Raw genomic sequence first — 7,015 nt, forward strand, 5'->3', positions numbered from 1 at the left:
AGAATTTTTGATGTCGAATGCTACCTAGCATAATTCTTAATGTAATTTTCTTTATTGTGGCATGAATGTTCAGATCCAAAAGATCCAAAATAAAAGTTCATATTAACATGAAAATGGTGATACGTAATCAAAGTAATCATGTCTTCTCAAAATAACATGGCTAAAGAAAGTTATCCCCACAAAATCATATAGTCTGGCTGTTGCTCTATCTTCATCACACAAAGTATTTAATCATGCACAACCCCGATGACAAGCCAAGCAATTGTTTCATACTTTAATAATCTCAAACTCTTTCAACTTTCACGCAATACATGAGCGTGAGCCATGGACATAGCACTATATGTGGAATAGAATGGTGGTTGTGGAGAAGACAAAAAGGAGAAGATAGTCTCACATCCACTAGGCGTAGAAACAGGCTATGCAGATGCCCATCAATAGATATCAATGTGAGTGAGTAGGGATTGCCATGCAACGGATGCACTAGAGCTATAAATATATGAAAGCTCAACAAAAGATACTAAGTGGGGTGCATCCAACTTGCTTGCTCACGAAGACCTAGGGAACTTTTGAGGAAGCCCACCATTGGAATATACAAGACAAGTTCTATAATGAAAAATCCCCACTAGTATATGAAAGTGACAACATATGAGACTCTCTATCATGAAGATCATGGTGCTATTTTGAAGCACAAGTGTGGAAAAAGAGATAGTAGCATTGTCCCTTCTCTCTTTTTCTCTCATTTTGTTATTATTTTTATCCCTTTTTTTCTTTTTCATTTTCTTTTTTTTCTTATTTTCTTTTCTTTGGCCTTCTTTTTTTTTCTTTTTGGCATTTCTCTTTTTTTTCTTTTTGTAAAGTCCGAATTCTCATCCCGACTTGTGGGGGAATCATAGTCTTCATCATCCTTTCCTCACTAGGACAATGCTCTAATAATGAAGATCATCACACTTTTATGGATTTACAACTCAAAGCTAGAACAAGATATGACTCTATATGATTGCCTCTGGTGGTGTACCGGGATATGCAATGAATCAAGAGCGATATGTATGAAATTTATGAAGGTGGCCTTGCCGCAAATACAATGTCAACTACATGATCATGCAAAAAAGCAATATGACAAAAGTAATGCGTGTCATATGAACGGAACAGTGGAAAGTGGCATGGCAATATATCTCGGAATGGCTATGGAAATGCCATAATAGGTAGGTATAGTGGATGTTTTGAGGAAGGTAAATGGTGGGTGTATGGTACCGGCGAAAGTTGCACGGTACAAGAGAGGCTAACAATAATGGAAGGGTTAAAGGGTGCGTATAATCCATGGACTCAACATTAATCAAAAGAACTCATGTACTTGTTGCAAAAATTTAGAAGTCATCAAAAACGAAAGCACTAGGCGCATGATCCTAGGGGGATAGATTGGTAGGAAAATACCATCGCTCGTCCCCGACCGCCACTCATAAGGAAGACACTCAATAATAAAATTGTGCTCCAACTTCATCACAAAGCGGTTCACCATACGTGCATGCTACGGGAATCACAACCCTTAACACAAGTATTTTTCATAATCACCTCAACTAGCATGACTCTAATATCACTACCTCCATATCTCAAAACAATTATCAAGCATCATATTGATCATAGCATCCAATTCTTTTCTATGATAGTTTTTATTATACCCAACTTGGATGCTCATCATTCTAGGACCAACTTTATGATCATAGCAAATACCATGCTGTTCTAAAATACTCTCAAAATAATATAAGTGAAGCATGAGAGACTAGCAATTTCTTCAAAATTAAGACACCACCGTGCTCTAAAAGATATAAGTGAAGCACTAGAGCAAAAACTATCAAGCTCAAAAGATATAAGTGAAGCACATAGAGTATTCTAGCAAATTCTAATCAAATAGGCTTCTCCCAAAAGGTGTGTACAGCAAGGATGATTGTGGTAAACTAAAAATAAAGACTAATATAATACACGACGCTCCAAGCAAAACACATATCATGTGGCGAATAAAAATATAGCTCCAAGTAAAGTTACCAATGAACGAAGACGAAAGAGGGGATGCCTTCCCGGGGCATCCCCAAGCTTAGGCTTTTGGCTATTCTTGAATATCTTGGGGTGCCATGGGCATCCCCAAGCTTAGGCTCTTGCCACTCCTTATTCCATAGTCCATAAAAGCTTTACCCAAAACTTGAAAACTTCACAAAACAAAACTCAACAGGAAATCTTATAAGCTCCGTTAGTGAAAGAAAACAAAACCACCACATAAGGTACTGCAATGAACTCATTCTTTATTTATTATGGTGTTAAACATACTGTATTCCAACTTACTTATGGTTTATAAACTAATTTACTAGCCATAGATGCATTGAAATAAGCAAACAACACACAAAAAACAGAATCTATCAAAAACAGAATAGTCTGTATCAATCTGTAACTAACGCAAATTTCTGGAACTCTAACAATCCTACAAAAATAGTAAGTCCTGGAAACGTTGTTTATTGAACAGCAGCAAAAAGAATCAATGCAAAAGCATGTTCCTGTGATTTAACAAAATTATATTCGTGCGCGCAAAGTTTCTGTTTTTCAGCAGAATGAAATCAACTATCATCGTAGGTTATCCTATAGGTTCTACTTGGCACAAACACTAATTAGAAGATAAAAACACATATAAACAGAAGGTAGATGTAAGATTTATTACTAAAAAGGAGCAAAAACAAAAAACATAAAGAAAATTGGGTTGCCTCCCAACTAGCGCTATCGTTTAACGCCCCTAGCTAGGCATAAAAGCAAGGATAGATCTAACGAGTGCCATCTTTGGCACTCGGAGAGGATGATCTCCTCTCTATGGCATTCATTCTTCTATTTAAGGTAAGCACATGGCCATTAATGGAAGAGTTAAGATTAAGCATGTTACGGAAGTTTGTCTATACACTAGACTTCATCTCTTTAATAATTTCATTTTGATAAAAGCACAAGAGAGTAGTAGATTCAACCTTATCACTCATAGGGTGCCCAAATATGGTTTTCATTTTTTCATAAGTATCTATAGCATCCCTTTCAAGAAAACTTCATTCAAAAATAGAATCTAAAACTTGTTTAAAAGAAGCGGGCAAGCCAATATAAAAACTCTTTAAGTAATCTTCAGTTTGATATTCAGGCACATAGCTAGCACGAATCCTTAATAACCTATCCCAAGCTTCTTTTAAAGACTCATCAAGTAAATAGCAAAAAATTCCAGAGTCATCCTCATCAAAATTATTTAAGCTCTCATTGGTGACCCCGGTGGGTCTTTCCATAGCATCATTATTCATGAGCTTAGAGAGGATAGAGGGGTTGTCCAAGGCACTAGAGCTCGGGAGAAAACCCTTAGTTCTTTTTGATTCGGCCATGGCAACGGGAAGGGAAACGAAAAGGAGAGAGGGAGATTGGGAAAGAGAGGGCGAATAAAACGGCAAGGGTGAAGTGGGGGAGAGGAAAACGAGAGGCAAATGGCAAATAATGTAAATGCAAGGGAGATGGGTTTGTGATGGGTACTTGGTATGTCTTGACTTGAGCGAAGACCTCCCCGGCAATGGCGCCAGAAATCCTTCTTGCTACGTCTTGAGCTTGCATTGGTTTTCCTTGAAGAGGAGAGGGTGATGCAGCAAAGTGTAGCGTAAGTATTTCCCTCAGTTTTGAGAACCAAGGTATCAATCCAGTAGGAGGCTCCTCAAAAGTCCCACGCACCTACACAAACAAACTGAGAACTCGCAACCAACACAATAAAGGGGTTGTCAATCCCTTCACGGCCACTTGCGAAAGTGAGATCTAATAAAGATATTATGATAAGATAAATATATTTTTGGTATTTTATAATATGGATGCAAAAAGTAAAGATGCAAATAAAAGTAGATTGAAAGCAAATATGATAAGAGATAGACCCAGGGCCATAGGTTTCACTAGAGGCTTCTCTCAAGATAGCATAAGTATTACGGTGGGTGAACAAATTACTGTCGAGCAATTGATAGAAAATCACATAGTTATGAGATTATCTAGGCATGATCATGTATATAGGCATCACGTCCATGACAAGTAGACCGACTCCTGCCTGCATCTACTACTATTACTCCACACATCGACCGACTCCTGCCTGCATCTACTACTATTACTCCACACATCGACCGACTCCTGCCTGCATCTAGAGTATTAAGTTCATAAGAACATAGTAACGCATTAAGCAAGATGACATGATGTAGAGGGATAAAATCATGCAATATGATATAAACCCCATCTTGTTATCCTCGATGGCAACAATACAATACATGCCTTGCAACCCTTTCTGTCACTAGGTAAGGACACTGCAAGATTGAACCCAAAGCTAAGCACTTCTCCCATGGCAAGAAAGACCAATCTAGTAGGCCAAACCAAACTGATAATTCGAAGAGACTTGCAAAGATAACTCAATCATACATAAAAGAATTCAGAGAAGATTCAAATATTATTCATAGATAAACTTGATCATAAACCCACAATTCATCGGATCTCGACAAACACACCGCAAAAAGAGTTTACATCGAATAGATCTCCACAAGAGAGGGGGAGAACATTGTATTGAGATCCAAAAAGAGAGAAGAAGCCATCTAGCTAATAACTATGGACCCGTAGGTCTGTGGTAAACTACTCACAACTCATCGGAGGGGCAAGGATGTTGATGTAGAAGCCCTCCATGGTTGATTCCCCCTCCGGCAGAGTGCCGGCGAAGGCTCCAAGATGGGATCTCGCGGATACAGAAGGTTATGGCGGTGGAAATTGTGTTTCGTGGTGCTCCTGGATGTTTTCGGGGTACATAGGTATATATAGGAGGAAGAAGTACGTCGGTGGCCGCCCGAGGGGCCCACGAGACACGGGGCGCGCCCTACCGGGGGGGGGGCCCTATCTCGTGGGGCCCTCGGAGCTTCTTGACTTCACTCCAAGCTCTCCAGATCACGTTCGTTCCAAAAATCACGCTCCCGAAGGTTTCATTCCGTTTGGACTCCGTTTGATATCCCTTTTCTTCGAAATACTGAAATAGGCAAAAAAAACAGCAATATGGGCTGGCCCTCCGGTTAGTAGGTTAGTCCCAAAAATGATATAAATGTGTAAAATAAAGCCCATAAACATCCAAAAGAGGTAATATAATAGCATGGAACAATCAAAAATTATAGATACGTTGGAGACGTATCAAGCATCCCCAAGCTTAATTCTTGCTCCTCCTCGAGTAGGTAAATGATAAAAAGAGAATTTTTGATGTCGAATGCTACCTAGCATAATTCTTAATGTAATTTTCTTTATTGTGGCATGAATGTTCAGATCCAAAAGATCCAAAATAAAAGTTCATATTAACATGAAAATGGTGATACGTAATCAAAGTAATCATGTCTTCTCAAAATAACATGGCTAAACAAAGTTATCCCCACAAAATCATATAGTCTGGCTGTTGCTCTATCTTCATCACACAAAGTATTTAATCATGCACAACCCCGATGACAAGCCAAGCAATTGTTTCATACTTTAATAATCTCAAACTCTTTCAACTTTCACGCAATACATGAGCGTGAGCCATGGACATAGCACTATATGTGGAATAGAATGGTGGTTGTGGAGAAGACAAAAAGGAGAAGATAGTCTCACATCCGCTAGGCGTAGAAACAGGCTATGCAGATGCCCATCAATAGATATCAATGTGAGTGAGTAGGGATTGCCATGCAACGGATGCACTAGAGCTATAAATATATGAAAGCTCAACAAAAGATACTAAGTGGGGTGCATCCAACTTGCTTGCTCACGAAGACCTAGGGAACTTTTGAGGAAGCCCACCATTGGAATATACAAGACAAGTTCTATAATGAAAAATCCCCACTAGTATATGAAAGTAACAACATATGAGACTCTCTATCATGAAGATCATGGTGCTATTTTGAAGCACAAGTGTGGAAAAAGAGATAGTAGCATTGTCCCTTCTCTCTTTTTCTCTCATTTTATTATTATTTTTCTCCCTTTTTTCTTTTTCATTTTCTTTCTTTCTTATTTTATTTTCTTTGGCCTTCTTTTTTTTCTTTTTGGCCTTTCTCTTTTTTTCTTTTTGTAAAGTCCGAATTCTCATCCCGACTTGTGGGGGAATTATAGTCTTCATCATCCTTTCCTCACTAGGACAATGCTCTAATAATGAAGATCATCACACTTTTATGGATTTACAACTCAAAGCTAGAACAAGATATGACTCTATATGAATGCCTCTGGTGGTGTACCAGGATATGCAATGAATCAAGAGCGATATGTATGAAATTTATGAAGGTGGCCTTGCCGCAAATACAATGTCAACTACAAGATCATGCAAAAAGCAATATGACAAAAGTAATGCGTGTCATATGAACGGAACGGTGGAATGTGTCATGGCAATATATCTCGGAATGGCTATGGAAATGCCATAATAGGTAGGTATAGTGGATGTTTTGAGGAAGGTAAATGGTGGGTGTATGGTACCAGCGAAAGTTGCACGGTACAAGAGAGGCTAACAATAATGGAAGGGTTAAAGGGTGCGTATAATCCATGGACTCAACATTAATCAAAAGAACTCATGTACTTGTTTCAAAAATTTAGAAGTCATCAAAAACGAAAGCAATAGGCGCATGATCATAGGGGGATAGATTGGTAGGAAAAGACCATCGCTCGTCCCCGACCGCCACTCATAAGGAAGACACTCAATAATAAAATTGTGCTCCAACTTCATCACAAAGCGGTTCACCATACGTGCATGCTACGGGAATCACAACCCTTAACACAAGTATTTTTCATAATCACCTCAACTAGCATGACTCTAATATCACTACCTCCATATCTCAAAACAATTATCAAGCATCATATTGATCATAGCATCCAATTCTTTTCTATGATAGTTTTTATTATACCCAACTTGGATGCTCATCATTCTAGGACCAACTTTATGATCATAGCAAATACCATGCTGTTCTAAAATACTCCCAAAATAATA

Source organism: Triticum aestivum, chromosome 4B (genome assembly GCF_018294505.1).
Source record: "Triticum aestivum cultivar Chinese Spring chromosome 4B, IWGSC CS RefSeq v2.1, whole genome shotgun sequence".
Lineage (NCBI taxonomy): Eukaryota > Viridiplantae > Streptophyta > Magnoliopsida > Poales > Poaceae > Triticum > Triticum aestivum.